The following is a 14,801-nucleotide window of genomic DNA, read 5'->3' on the forward strand; positions in this document are numbered from 1 at the left end:
AAAGAAAATACTAACGAATGAACGTTTGCTGTGTGAACCTAACGGGCGAACAACGTTTGTTTAAACGAACAATCGGACGAATGTCCGCTAAGTAAATAAACCGACGAAAAACCGATCTAAGAAAATAAACCAGAAACCTAAAAAAACCAGGTTAACCGAGAGAAAAACTGACCGGTCAACGGCAGCGGCTCCGGCGAGATCCGGCGCGGCGGCGCGGCATGGGCGGGACGGCAGCGGCGTGGGCGGCGCTAGGGTTTGGGCGGCGGGCCAGCTGGGTGGGCTGGGACGGCTCGGCCTCGCCTTATAAAGGCCTGGCGGCAGCGTCCGGGTCAGACACGGCCCGTTAGGTCGGTGCGTGTTTTTTTAAACAGACGGAGTAAAATAAATAAAAGAAATACCAAACGAAGTCCAAAAATCCTGAAATAAATTTTCACGGTCCTCTAATAATATTTCGGACAAAGTGAACATTTATTTGGGCTAAGATTGCAATTTTGAAAAATGCATATTTTTCTAATTCAAATAAAATAGCAATAAAATTTGAATAAAAATTATTTATTTGATTTTAACATTTTCCTCCAATATTTCATTTAGTTTGGAGAAGTCATATTACCTCCTCTCATATATTTTTATTATGAAATATTTTTGGAGAGAAAAATAATAAAACCAAAATGATCCTTGTTTCGATATTTGACGAAATTCAAATATGAAAACGGTGAAATCTCCAACTCTCTCCGTGGTTCCTTGAGTTGCTTAGAATTTTCGAGGATCACAAAACAAAATGCAATAAAATATGATATGCATGAATGACCTATATATAACATTCCAAATTGAAAATTTGGGATGTTACACGTGCAACGTATATAAGAAGGGGCAGGGCACCCCAAGAGGGATAGAAAATAATGGCTAAGGCTAGACACAAGGAGAGGAGAGCCGACTTATACGGCGACTCCCTCATGAGCATAATGAGACCTAGCCACAAACAGCATGTAGGGCTATTACCGGATGATGTTTCCCGGGGCCCGAAGCTGTCTTAGTCCTTGTCTTGTGTGTTGATCCGTCTCGGGTCTCTCATCCCGACCAACCCCTCTCAAGCTACCATATAGCTGCGTTGGCCTCATGACTAAGTCCTCACACTAGGACATCTACCGTGACAATTCCACAACATCACCGCTAGGTGACGGACCTATTGTAGGAGCAGATGTAGACGTTATGAACGTTTGGCAAAGCTCGGTATGACGACTACTTGATAGTTTAGTGCGCCATGCTTTAGGCTTAGAACCGGGACTTAAAAAATGTTTTGAATGCCATGGAACATATAGGATGTTCCAAGAGCTGAAATTGGTATTTCAGACTGATGCCCGAGTCAAGAGGTATGAGACCTTTGACAAGTACTTTGCCTACAAGATGGAGGAGAATAGCTCAAACAGTGAGCATGTGCTCAGAATGTCTGAGTACTACAATCGCTTGAATCAAGTGAGAGTTAATCTTCCACATAAGATTGTGATTGACACAGTTCTCTAGTCACTATCGCCAATTTACTGGAACTTCGTGATGAACTATAATATGCAAGGGATGACAAAAATGATTCCCAAGCTCTTCGTGATGCTGAAATCAATGAAGGTAGAAATCAAGAAAAGCATCAAATGTTGATGGTTGACAAAACCACTAGTTTCAAATAAAAGGGCAAGGGAAAGAAAGGGAACTTCAAGAAGTATGGCAAGTAAGTTGTCACTCCCATGAAGAAGCCCAAAGCGACCCAAGCCTGAAACTGAGTGCTTCTACTGCAAAGGAAATGGTCACTGGAAGCAGAACTGTCCCAAATACTTGGCGGATAAGAAGGATGGCAAAGTGAACAAAAGTATATATGATATACATGTTATTGATGTGTACTTTACTAGTGTTCATAGTAGCCCTTGGGTATTTGATACTAGTTCAGTTGCTATGATTATTAACTTGAAACATGAGTTACAACATGAACAGAGACTAGTTGAGGGCGAGGTGACGATGTGTGTTGGAAGTAATTCCAAGGTTGATAAGATCACCATCGCACACTCCCTTTACCTTCGGGATTAGTGTTGAACCTAAAATAAATGTTATTTGGTGTTTGCGTTGAGCATGATATGATTGGATCATGTTTATTGCAATATGTTATTCATTTAAGTCAAAGAATAATTGTTATTCTGTTTACATGAACAATACCTTCTATGGTCATACAACCAAGGTGAATGGTTTATTGAATCTCAATTGTAGTAATACACATATTCATAATATTGAAGCCAAAAAGATGCAAGGTTAATAATGATAGTGCAACTTATTTGTGGCACTGTCGTTTAGGTCATATTGGTGTAAAGCGCATGAAGAAACTCCATGCTAATGGGCTTTTGGAATCACTTTATCATGAATCACTTGATGCTTGCAAACCATGCCTCATGGGCAAGATGACTAAGACTCCATTCTCCGAAACAATGGAGTGAACAACAGACTTATTAGAAATAATACATACTGATGTATGCGATCCAATGAGTGTTGAGGATTGCGGCGGGTATCGTTATTTTCTGACCTTCATAGATGATTTGAGCAGATATGGGTATATCTACTTGATGAAACATAAGTCTGAAACATTTGAAAAGTTCAAAGAATTTTAGAGTGAAGTGGAAAATCATCGTAACAAGAAAATAAAGTTTCTACAATCTGATCGCGGAGACGAATATTTGAGTTATGAGTTTGGTCTTCATTTGAAACGATGTGGAATAGTTTCACAACTCACACCACCTAGAACACCACAACATAATGGTGTGGCCGAACGTCATAACCGTACTTTATTAGATATAGTGCGATCTATGATGTCTCTTACCGATTTATCACTATCGTTTTGGGGTTATGCATTAGAGACAGCTGCATTCATGTTAAATAGGGCACCATCTAAATCCGTTGAGATGACACCATATGAATTGTGGTTTAGCACGAAACCTAAGCTGTCGTTTCTTAAAGTTTGGGGTTGCAATGCTTATGTGAAAAAGTTTCAACCTGATAAGCTCAAACCCAAATCAAAGAAGTGCGTCTTCATAGGATACCCAAAAGAAACTGTTGGGTACATCTTCTATCACAGATCCGAAGGCAAGATCTTTTTTTCTAAGAGTGGATTCTTTCTAGAGAAGGAGTTTCTCTCGAAAGAAGTGAGTGGGAGGAAAGTAGAACTTGATGAGGTAATTGTACCTTCTCTCAAATTGGAAAGTAGCTCATCACTGAAATCAGTTCCAGTGATGCCTACACCAATTAGTGAGGAAGTTAATGATGATGATCATGAAACTTCAGATCAAATTACTACCGAACCTTGTAGGTCAACCAGAGTACATTCCACACCAGAGTGGTATGGTAATCCTGTTCTAGAAGTCATGTTACTAGACCATGATGAACCTACGAACTATGAGGAAGCGATGATGAGCCCAGATTCCACAAAATGGCTTAAGGCCATGAAATCTGAGATGGGATCCATGTATGAGAACAAAGTATGGACTTTGATTGACTTGCCCGGTGATTGGTGAGCCCTTCAGAATAAATGGATCTTCAAGAGGAAGACCGATGTTGATAGTAGTATTACTATATACAAACCTCGAATTGTCGCAAAAGGTTTTCGACAAGTTCAAGATGTTGACTACGATGAGATTTTCTCACTCGTAGCGATGCTTAAGTCTATCTGAATCATGTTAGCAATTACCACATTTTATGAAATCTGGCAAATGGATATCAAAACTACATTCCTTAATGGATTTATGAAAAAAAGAGTTGTATATGATGCAACCAGAAGGTTTTTTCAATCCTAAAGGTGTTAACTGATACGTATCCAACGTATCTATAATTTTTGATTGTTCCATGCTATTATATTATCTGTTTTGGATGTTTAATGGGCTTTAATATACTTTTTTATATTATTTTTAGGACTAGCCTATTAACCAAAGGCCCAGTGCAAATTGCTGTTTTTTTGCCTATTTCAGTGTTTCGCGGAAAAGGAATACCAAACAGAATACAAACGGAATGAAACCTTCGGGAGAGTTATTTTTGGATCAAACATGATCGAGGAGACTTGGAGTGGACGTCAAGAAAGAAGCGAGGAGGCCACGAGGCAGGAGGGCGCGCCCCACCCTCGTGGGGCCCTTGCGGCTCCACCGACCTACTTCTTCCTCCTATATATATATATCCATATACCCTGAAAACATCCAGGAGCACCAGAAACCCTATTTCCACCGCCGCAACCTTATGTACCCATGAGATCCCGTCTTGGGGCCTTTTCCGACGCTCCGCCGGAGGGGGAATCGATCACGGAGGGCTTCTACATCAACACCATAGCCTCTTCGATGATGTGTGAGTAGTTTACCACAAACCTTCGGGTCCATAGTTATTAGCTAGATGGCTTCTTCTCTCTCTTTGGATCTCAATACAAAGGTCTCCTTGATTCTCTTGGAGATCTATTTGATGTAATTCTTTTTGCGGTGTGTTTGTCGAGATCCGATGAATTGTGGATTTATGATCAAGATTATCTATGAACAATATTTGATTCTTCTCTGAAATCTTTTATGCATGATTTAATATCTTTGTAAGTCTCTTTGAATTATCAGTTTGGTTTGGCCTACTAGATTGATCTTTCTTGCAATGGGAGAAGCGCTTAGCTTTGGGTTCAATCTTGCGGTGTCCTTTCCTAGTGACAGCAGGGGCAGCAAGGCACGTATTGTATTGTTGCCATCGAGGATAAAAAGATGGGGTTTATATCATATTACTTGAGTTTATCCCTCTACATCATGTCATCTTGCCTAATGCGTTAGTCTGTTATTATGAACTTAATACTCTAGATGCATGCTGGATAGCGGTCGATGTGTGGAGTAATGGTAGTAGATGCAGAATCATTTTGGTCTACTTGTTGCGGACGTGATGCCTATATACATGATCATCCCTAGATATTCTCATAACTATGCGCTTTTCTATCAATTGCTCGATACTAATTTGTTCACCCACCGTAGAATTTGCTATCTTGAGAGAAGCCACTAGTGAAACCTATGCCCCTGGGTCTATCTTCCATCATATTATTTTCATATCTACTTGCTATTTCTATCATTGTTTATTTTGCAATCTTTATTTTCCAATCTATACCATAAAAATACCAAAAATATTTATCTTATTGTCTTTATCAGATCTCACTCTCGTAAGTGAACGTGAAGGGATTGACAACCCCTTTATTGCATTGGTTGCGAGGTTCTTGTTTGTTTGTGCAGGTACTAAGCGACTTGCGTGTTACCTCCTACTGGATTGGTACTTTGGTTCTCAAAAACTGAGGGAAATACTTACGCTACTTTGCTGCATCACCCTTTCCTCTTCAAGGGAAAACCAATGCATGCTCAATAGGTAGCATTAACAAATTGTGCAAGCTCCAGCGTTCCATCTATGGACTGGTGCAAGCATCTCGGATTTGGAATATATGCTTTGATGAGTTGACCAAAGCATATAGTTTTATACAGACTTGCCGTGAAGCCTGTATTTACAAGAAAGTGAGTGGGAGCACTACAACCTTTCTGATAAGTATATGTGAATGACATATTATTGATCAGAAATAATGTAGAATTTCTAGAAAGCATAAAGGAGAATTTGAAAGGAGTTTTTCAAAGAAAGAATTACCTGTAAAGCTACTTACATATTGGGCATCAAGATCTATAAAGATAGATCAAGACGCTTGATAAGACTTTCAATGAGTACATAGCTTGATAAGATTTTGAAGGAGTTCAAAATGGATCAGTCAAAGAAGGAGTTCTTGCCTGAGTTGTAAGGTGTGAAATTGAGTAAAGACTCAAAACCCGGCCACGACAAAAAATAAAAAGAGAATGAAAAGTCATTCCCTATGCCTCAGTCATAGGTTCTACAAAGTATGCTATGATGTGTACTAGACCTATTGTATACCTTAGCATGATTTTGGCAAGGGAGTACAATAGTGATCTAGGAGTAGATCACTGGACATCAGTCAAAATTATCCTTAGAGGACTAAGGAAATATTTCTCGGTTATGGAGGTGATAAAAGAGTTCGCCGTAAAGAGTTACGTTGATGCAAGCTTTTTACACCGATCTAGATGACTCTAAGTCTTGATCTAGATACATATTGAAAGTGGGAGCAATTATCTAGATTAGCTCCGTGCAGAGTATTGTAGACATAGAAATTTGCAAAATACATACGGCTCTGAATGTGGCAGAGCCGTTGACTAAACTTCTCTCACAAGCAAAACATGATCACTCTTTGGGTGTTAATCACATAGCGATGTGAACTAGATTATTGACTCTAGTAAACCCTTTGGGTATTAGTCACATGGAGATGTGAACTAATCACATAAATATGTGAACTATTGGTGTTAAATCACATGGCGATGTGAACTAGATTATTGACTCTAGTGCAAGTGGGAGACTGAAGGAAATATGCCCTAGAGGCAATAATAAAGTTGTTATTTATATTTCCTCATATCATGATAAATGTTTATTATTCATGCTAGAATTGTATTAACCAGAAACTTAGTACATGTGTGAATACATAGACAAATAGAGTGTCCCTAGTATGCCTCTACTTGACTAGCTCGTTAATCAAAGATGGTTAAGTTTCCTAACCATAGACATGTGTTGTCATTTGATGAACGAAGTCACATCATTAGAGAATGATGTGGTGGACAAGACCCATCCGTTAGCTTAGCATAAATGATCGTTTAGTTCTATTGCTATTGCTTTCATCATGACTTATACATGTTCCTCTGACTATGAGATTATGCAACTCCCTAATACCGGAGGAACAACTTGTGTGCTATCAAACGTCACAACATAACTGGGTGATTATAAAGATGCTGTACAGCTGTTTCCGATGGTGTTTGTTGAGTTGGCATAGATCGAGATTAGGATTTGTCACTCCGATTGTTGGAGAGGTATCTCTGGGCCCTCTCGGTAATGCACATCACTATAAGCCTTACAAGCAATGTGACTAATGAGTTAGTTGCAGGATGTTGCATTACGGAACGTGTAAAGAGACTTGCCGGTAACGACATTGAACTAGGTATGATGATACTGATGATCGAATATTGGGCAAGTAACATACTGATGACAAAGGGAACACCATATGTTGTTATGCGGTTTGACCGATAAGGATCTTCATAGAATATGTAGGAACCAATATGAGCATCCAGGTTCCGCTATTGGTTATTGATCGGAGATGAGTCTCGGTCATGTCTACATAGTTCTCGAACCCGTAGGGTCCGCACGCTTAACGTTCGGTGACGATCAGTATTATGAGTTTATGTGTTTTGATGTACCGAAGGTAGGTCGGAGTCCCGGATATGACCACGGACATGACAAGGAGTCTCAGAATGGTCGAAACATAAAGATCGATATATTGGAAGGCTATGTTTGGACATCAGAATGGTTCCGGGTGAGTTCGAGCATTTACCGAAGTACCGGGGGGTTACCGGACCCCCCCCGGGGAGTATATGGGCCTTATTGGGCCTTAGTGGAAGAGAGGAGAGGAAGGCCAAGGTGGAGGGCGCGTCCCCCCTAGCCCAATCCGAATTGGGTGGGGGGCCGCCCCCTTCCTTCCCTCTCTCTCCCCTTTCCTTCTCTCCTACTCCAACAAGGGAAAGGGGGAATCCTACTCCCACCGAGAGTAGGACTCCCCCTTGGGCACGCCATAGAGGGCCGGACCTCCCCCTCCTCCACTCCTTTATATACGGGGGAGGGGGGCACCCCATAGACAGACAAGTTGATCTCTTAGCCGTGTGCAGTGCCCCCTCCACAGATTTCCTCCTCGGTCATATCGTTGTAGTGCTTAGGCGAAGCCCTACGTCGGTAACTTCATCATCACCGTCTTCACACCGTCGTGTTGACGAAGCTCTCCCTCGACACTTAGCTGGATCTAGAGTTCGTGGGACGTCACCGAGCTGAATGTGTGCAGATCGCGGAGGTGCCGTACCTTCCGTGCTAGGATCGGTCGGATCGTGAAGACGTATGACTAGATCAACCGCGTTGTCATAACGCTTCCACTTACGGTCTGCGAGGGTACGTGGACAGCACTCTCCCCTCTCATTGCTATGCATCACCTAGATGGATCTTGCGTGTGCGTAGGATTTTTTTTGAAATTACTGCGTTCCCCAACATGAGGCCCCCTGGTGTGTTCTTTGCACCAGAAAATCTTAAATATTGTAAAAATAATCATACTAAATGTTCAGGGCATTTGGAGAACTTTTATTTTCGGGACATTTTTTATTGCATGGATAATTTAGAAAACAGATAGAAAATACTTTTTTTGCTTTATAAATTCATCCATCTCATGCTCATCAAAAGGAATCCATTAACAAGGTTGATCAAGTCTTATTAACAAACTTCTTCCGAGTGACATGAAGCCGGATAATTTTTGAATAACACTAGGTTACCTCAACAGGGATATGCATTTCCCCAACAATAAGAATATCATATTTCTTTTTGGCAGTAGGAAGAGGGAATTCAAAACCTCCAATAGTTATAGTTGAAATTTTTCCAATAGAATTGATACTATGAACTTGAGGTTGTTTCTTCGGAAAGTGCACCGTATGCTCATTATCATTAACATGAAAAGTGACATTGCCTTTGTTGCAATCAATAATAGCCCTTGCAGTATTCAAAAAGGGTCTATCAAGGATAATCATCATACTGTCGTCCTCGGGAATATCAAGAATAACAAAGTTCGTTAAGATAGCAACGTTTGCAACCACAACAAGCACATCCTCAAATACCGATGGGTATAGTAGTTGATTTATCAGCTATTTGTAAAGAAATTTCAGTAGGTGTCAACTTATTCAAATCAAGTCTACAACACAAAGAGAAAGGCATAACACTAACACTGGCTCCAAGATCACATAAAGCAGTTTCTAACACAGTTTCTTTTAATGGAGCATGGTATAGTTGGTACTCTTGGATCTCTAAGTTTCTTGGTTATTCCACCCTTAAAAGTATAATTAGCAAGCATGGTGGAGATTTCAGCTTCCATTATCTTTCTTTTATTTGTAACAATATCTTTCATATACTTAGAATAAGGAGGCATTTTAAGCATATCAGTCAAGTGCATACGCAAAAAGATAGGTCTAATCGTTTCAACAAAGTGCTCAAAATCCTCATCATCCTTTTTCTTGGATGGCTTAGGAGGAAAGGGCATGGGTTTATGAACCCATGGTTCTCTTTCCTTACCATGTTTTCTAGCAACAAAGTCTCTCTTATCATAACGTTGATTCTTTGATTGTGGGTTATCAAGATCAACAATAGGTTCAATCTCTACATCATTATCATCACTAGGTTGAGCATCAACATGAACATCATTATTAACATTATCACTAGGTCCATGTTCATCACCAGATTGTGTCTCAGCATCAGAAATAGAAATATCATTGGGGTTATCAGTTGTGTCTATAGTAGAGTCAGTAGCATGCAAAGTCCTATCAGTTTTCCTTTTCTTTTTAGAATGAGGACTAGGTGCATCAGTATTAGTTCTCCGAGAATCCTGCTCAACTCTCTTAGGATGGCCCTCAGGATACAATGGTTCCTGGGTCATTTTACCACCTCTAGTCATAACCCTAACATCATTTGCATTATTCTTATTATTCAACTCATTAAGCAATTCATCTTGAGCTTTAAGTACTTTTTCTACTTGAGTTGTAACCATGGAAGCATGTTTACTAATAAGCTTAAGATCATTAACAGTACTATTCATATAATTACTTAGGTGATCAACCATGTAAGCATTACGTTTCAATTGTCTACTAACATAAGCATTGAAATTTTCTTGTTTAACAATAAAATTATCAAACTCATCAAAGCATTGTCTAGCAGACTTATTATGAGGAATATCACCTTCATCAAATCTATGGAGATAGTTTACCTCTACTACCTGTGTCGGGTTATCAAGACCATGAATTTCTTCAATAGGCGGTAAATTCTTAACATCTTCAGCTTTAATACCTTTTTCTTTCTCAGATTTCTTTGCCTCTTGCATATCTTCAGGACCGAGAAATAGAATACCCATTTTCTTTGGAGTTGGCTTCGGAGTTGGCTCATGAAGTGTGCAATCATTTTCATTACTCAATATATTATTCAATAGAAATTCATCTTGCTCAACAGTTCTTTCCCTGAAAACACAACCAGCACAATCCAGGTGGTCTCTAGAGCATCAGTTAGTCCATTATAAAAGTTATCAAGTATTTCATTTTTCTTGAGAGGATGATCAGGCAAAGCATTAAGTAATCGGAGAAGCCTCCCCAAGCTTGTGGGAGACTCTCTTCTTCAATTTGCACAAAATTGTATATTTCCCTTAAAGCAGCTTGTTTCTTATGAGCGGCAAAATATTCTGCAGAGAGGTGATAAATCATATCCTGGGGACTACGCACACAACCAGGAGCAAGAGAATTAAACCATATCTTAGCATCACCCTTTAGTGAGAAACGAAATAATTTAAGGATATTGTAATAACGAATTTTTTCCTCATCAACAAATAGTGTGGCTATATCATTTAATTTAGTAAGATGTGCCACAACAGTTTCAGATTCATAACCATGAAAAGGATCAGATTCAACCAAAGTAATTAACTCGGGATCAACAGAGCATAATAATCCTTATCAGTAACAAAGATAGGAGAAGTAGCAAAAGCAGGATCATATTCTAGCATTCAAGGATTTCTCTTTCAGCTTAACTAGCAATTTCTTAAGATCCTCTCTATCATTGCAAGCAAAGAAGTCTCTAGCAGTTTCTTCATCCATAACATAACCCTCAGGAACAACATACAATTCATATCTAGGGGGAGAATCATAATCACAATCTTCAATAATATCATTAGTTTCAATAATTTCATTATCTCTAACCCTAGCAAGTTGTTCATCTAGAAATTCACCTAGTGGCACAATATCATCAAGCGCAGAAGTAGTATCATCATAAGCATCATGCATAATAGAAGTGGCATCTGCTACCTCTTGAGCATGCGTTGGTTTTCCCTTGAAGAGGATAGGGTGATGTAGCAAAGTAGCGTAAGTATTTCCCTCAGTTTTTGAGAACCAAGGTATTAATCCAGTAGGAGACTACACGCAAGTCGCCTAGTACCCACACAAACAATCAAGAACCTTGCAACCAACGCGATAATGGTGTTGTCAATCCCTTCACGACCACTTGCAAAAGTGAGTTATGATAAAGATAATAAGATAAATATTTTTTGTATTTTTGTTGTATAGATTGGAAAATATAGATTGCAAAATAAAATAAATAGTAGACTAGAATTATAGATCGGAAACTTATATGATGTAAAGTAGACCCAGGGGCCATAGGTTTCACTAGTGGCTTCTCTCATGATAGCATGTATTGCGGTGGCTGAACAAATTACTGCCGAGCAATTGATAGAAAAGCGCATAGTTATGATGATATCTAAGGCAATGATCATGTATATAGGCATCACGTCCATGTCAAGTAGACCGAAACGATTATGCATCTACTACTATTACTCGACACATCGACCGCTATCCAGCATGCATCTAGAGTATTAAGTTCATAAGAACAGAGTAACACATTAGGCAAGATGACATGCTGTAGAGGGATAAACTCAAGCAATATGATATAAACCCCATCTTTTTATCCTCGATGGCAATAATACAATACGTGCCTTGCTGCCCCTGCTATCACTGGGAAAGGGCACCGCAAGATTGAACCCAAAGCTAAGCACTTCTCCCATTGCAAGAAAGATCAACCTAGTAGGCCAAACTAAACCGATAATTCGAAGAGACTTGCAAAGATATCAAATCATGCATATAAGAATTCAGAGAAGAACCAAATAATATTCATAGATAATCAAATTCATAAACCCACAATTCATCGGATCTCGGCAAACACACCGCAAAAGAGTATTACATCGAATAGATCTCCAAGAACATCAAGGAGAACATTGTATTGAGAACCAAAGAGAGAGAAGAAGCCATCTAGTTAATAACTATGGACCCGAAGGTCTGTGGTAAACTACTCACACATCATCGAAGAGGCTATGGTGTTGATGTAGAAGCCCTCCGTGATCGATTCCCCCTCCGGCAGATCACGGGAAAAGGCCCCCAGATGGGATCTCACGGGTACAGAAGGTTGCGGCGGTGGAAAAGTGGTTTTGTGTCTCCCCTGGATGTTTTTAGGGTACATGGGTATATATAGGCGAAAGAAGTACGTCGGTGGAGCTTCATGGGGCCCACGAGGGTGGGGGGCGCGCCTACCCCCTGGGTGCGCCCCCCGCCTCTTGGAAGCTTCACGGACTTCCAGACTTGTACTCCAAGTCTCCGGGGTTGCGTTTGTTCCAAGAAAGATCCTCGCGAAGGTTTTTTTCTGTTTGATATTCCTTTTCTGTGAAACACTGAAATAGGCAAAAACATCAATTTGCACTGGGCCTTCGGTTAATATGTTAGTCCCAAAAATAATATAAAACTGCATATTAAATCCCATTAAACATCCAAAACAGATAATATAATAGCATGGAACAATAAAAAATTGTAGATAAGTTGGAGACGTATCAAGCATCCCCAAGCTTAATTCCTGCTCGTCCTCGAGTAGGTAAGTGATAAAAACAATTTTTTTGATGTGGAATGCTTTCTAATGTAATTTTCGATGTAATTTTCTTTATTGTAGCATGAATATTCAGATCTGAAAGATTCAAGACAAAATTTTAATATTGACATAAAAACAATAATACTTCAAGCATACTAACCAAGCAATTATGCCTTCTCAAAATAACATGGCCAAAGAAAGCTATCCCTACGAAATCATATAGTCTGGATATGCTCTATCTTCATCACACAAAATATTTAAATCATGCACAACCACGATGACAAGCCAAGAAATTGTTTCATAATTTTGATGTTCTCAAACTTTTTTAATCTTCACGCAATACATGAGCGTGAGCCATGGATATAGCACTATAGGTGGAATAGAATGGTGGTTGTGGAGAAGACAAAATGGAGAAGATAGTCTCACATCAACTAGGCGTATCAACGGGCTATGGAGATGCCCATTAATAGATATCAATGTGAGTGAGTAGGGATTGCCATGCAACGGATGCACTAGATCTATAAATGTATGAGAGCTCAACAAAAGAAACTAAGTGGGCGTGCATCCAACTTGCTTGCTCACGAAGACCTAGGGCATTTTGAGGAAGCCCATCATTGGAATATACAAGCCAAGTTCTATAATGAAAAATTCCACTAGTATATGAAAGTGACAACATAAGAGACTTTCTATCATGAAAATCATGGTGCTACTTTGAAGCACAAGTGTGGAAAAAGGATAGTAGCATTGCCCCTTCTCTCTTTTTCTCTTTTTTTATTTGGGCCTTTTTTATGGCCTCTTTTTTTTCGACCGGTGTCTCATCCCGACTTGTGGGGGAATCATAGTATCCATCATCCTTTCCTCATTGGGACAATGATGATCATCACACTTTTATTTACATATAACTCAAGAATTACGACTCGATACTTAGAACAAAGTATGACTCTATGTGAATGCCTCCGGCGGTGTACTGGGATGTGCAGTGAAGCAAGAGTGAAATGTATGAAAAATTATGAATGGTGGCTTTGCCACAAATACGATGTCAACTACATGATCATGCAAAGCAATATGACAATGATGGAGTGTGTCATAATAAACGAAACAGTGAAAGTTGCATGGCAATATATCTCGGAATGACTATGGAAATGCCATAATAGGTAGGTATGTTGGCTGTTTTGAGGAAGGTAGATGGTGGGTTTATGATATCTATGAAAGTTGCGCAGTACTAGAGAGGCTAGCAATGGTGGAAGGGCGAGAGTGCGTATAATCCATGGACTCAACATTAGTCATAAAGAACTCACATACTTATTGCAAAAATCTATTAGTTATCGAAACGAAGTATCATGCGCATGCTCCTAGGGGGATAGATTGGTAGGAAAATACCATCGCTCATCCCCGACCATCACTCATAACGAAGATAATCAAAAAATAAATCATGCTCCGACTTCATCACATAACAGTTCACCATACGTGCATGCTACGGGAATCAGAAACTTTAACACAAGTATCTCTCGAATTCACAACTACTCAACTAGCATGACTCTAATATCACCATCTTCATATCTCAAAACAACCATAAAGAATCAAACTTCTCATAGTATTCAATGCACTTTATATGAAAGTTTTTATTATTATACCCATCTTGGATGCCTATCATATTAGGACTAATTTTATAGCCAAAGCAAAATACCATGATATTCTAAAAGACTCTCAAAATAATATAAGTGAATCATGAGAGATCAATAATTTCTATAAAATAAAACCACCACCGTGCTTTAAAAAGATATAAGTGAAGCACTAGAGCAAAATTATCTAGCTCAAAAGATATAAGTGAAGCACATAGAGTATTCTAATAAATTATGATTCATGTGTGTCTCTCCAAAAGGTGTGTACAGCAAGGATGATTGTGGTAAACTAAAAAGCAAAGACTCAAATCATACAAGGCGCTCCAAGCAAAACACATATCATGTGGTGAATAAAAATATAGCCTCAAGTAAAGTTATCGATAGACGAAGACGAAAGAGGGGATGCCTTTCGAGGCATCCCCAAGCTTAGGCTTTTGGTTGTCCTTGAATTTTACCTCGGGGTGCCTTGGGCATCCACAAGCTTAGGCTCTTTCCACTCCTTGTTCCAAAATCCATCAAATCTTTACCCAAAAACTTGAAAACTTCACAACACAAAACTCAACAGAAAATCTC

The sequence above is a fragment of the Triticum dicoccoides genome, chromosome 7A, assembly GCF_002162155.2.
Source record: "Triticum dicoccoides isolate Atlit2015 ecotype Zavitan chromosome 7A, WEW_v2.0, whole genome shotgun sequence".
In the NCBI taxonomy this organism is placed as follows: domain Eukaryota; kingdom Viridiplantae; phylum Streptophyta; class Magnoliopsida; order Poales; family Poaceae; genus Triticum; species Triticum dicoccoides.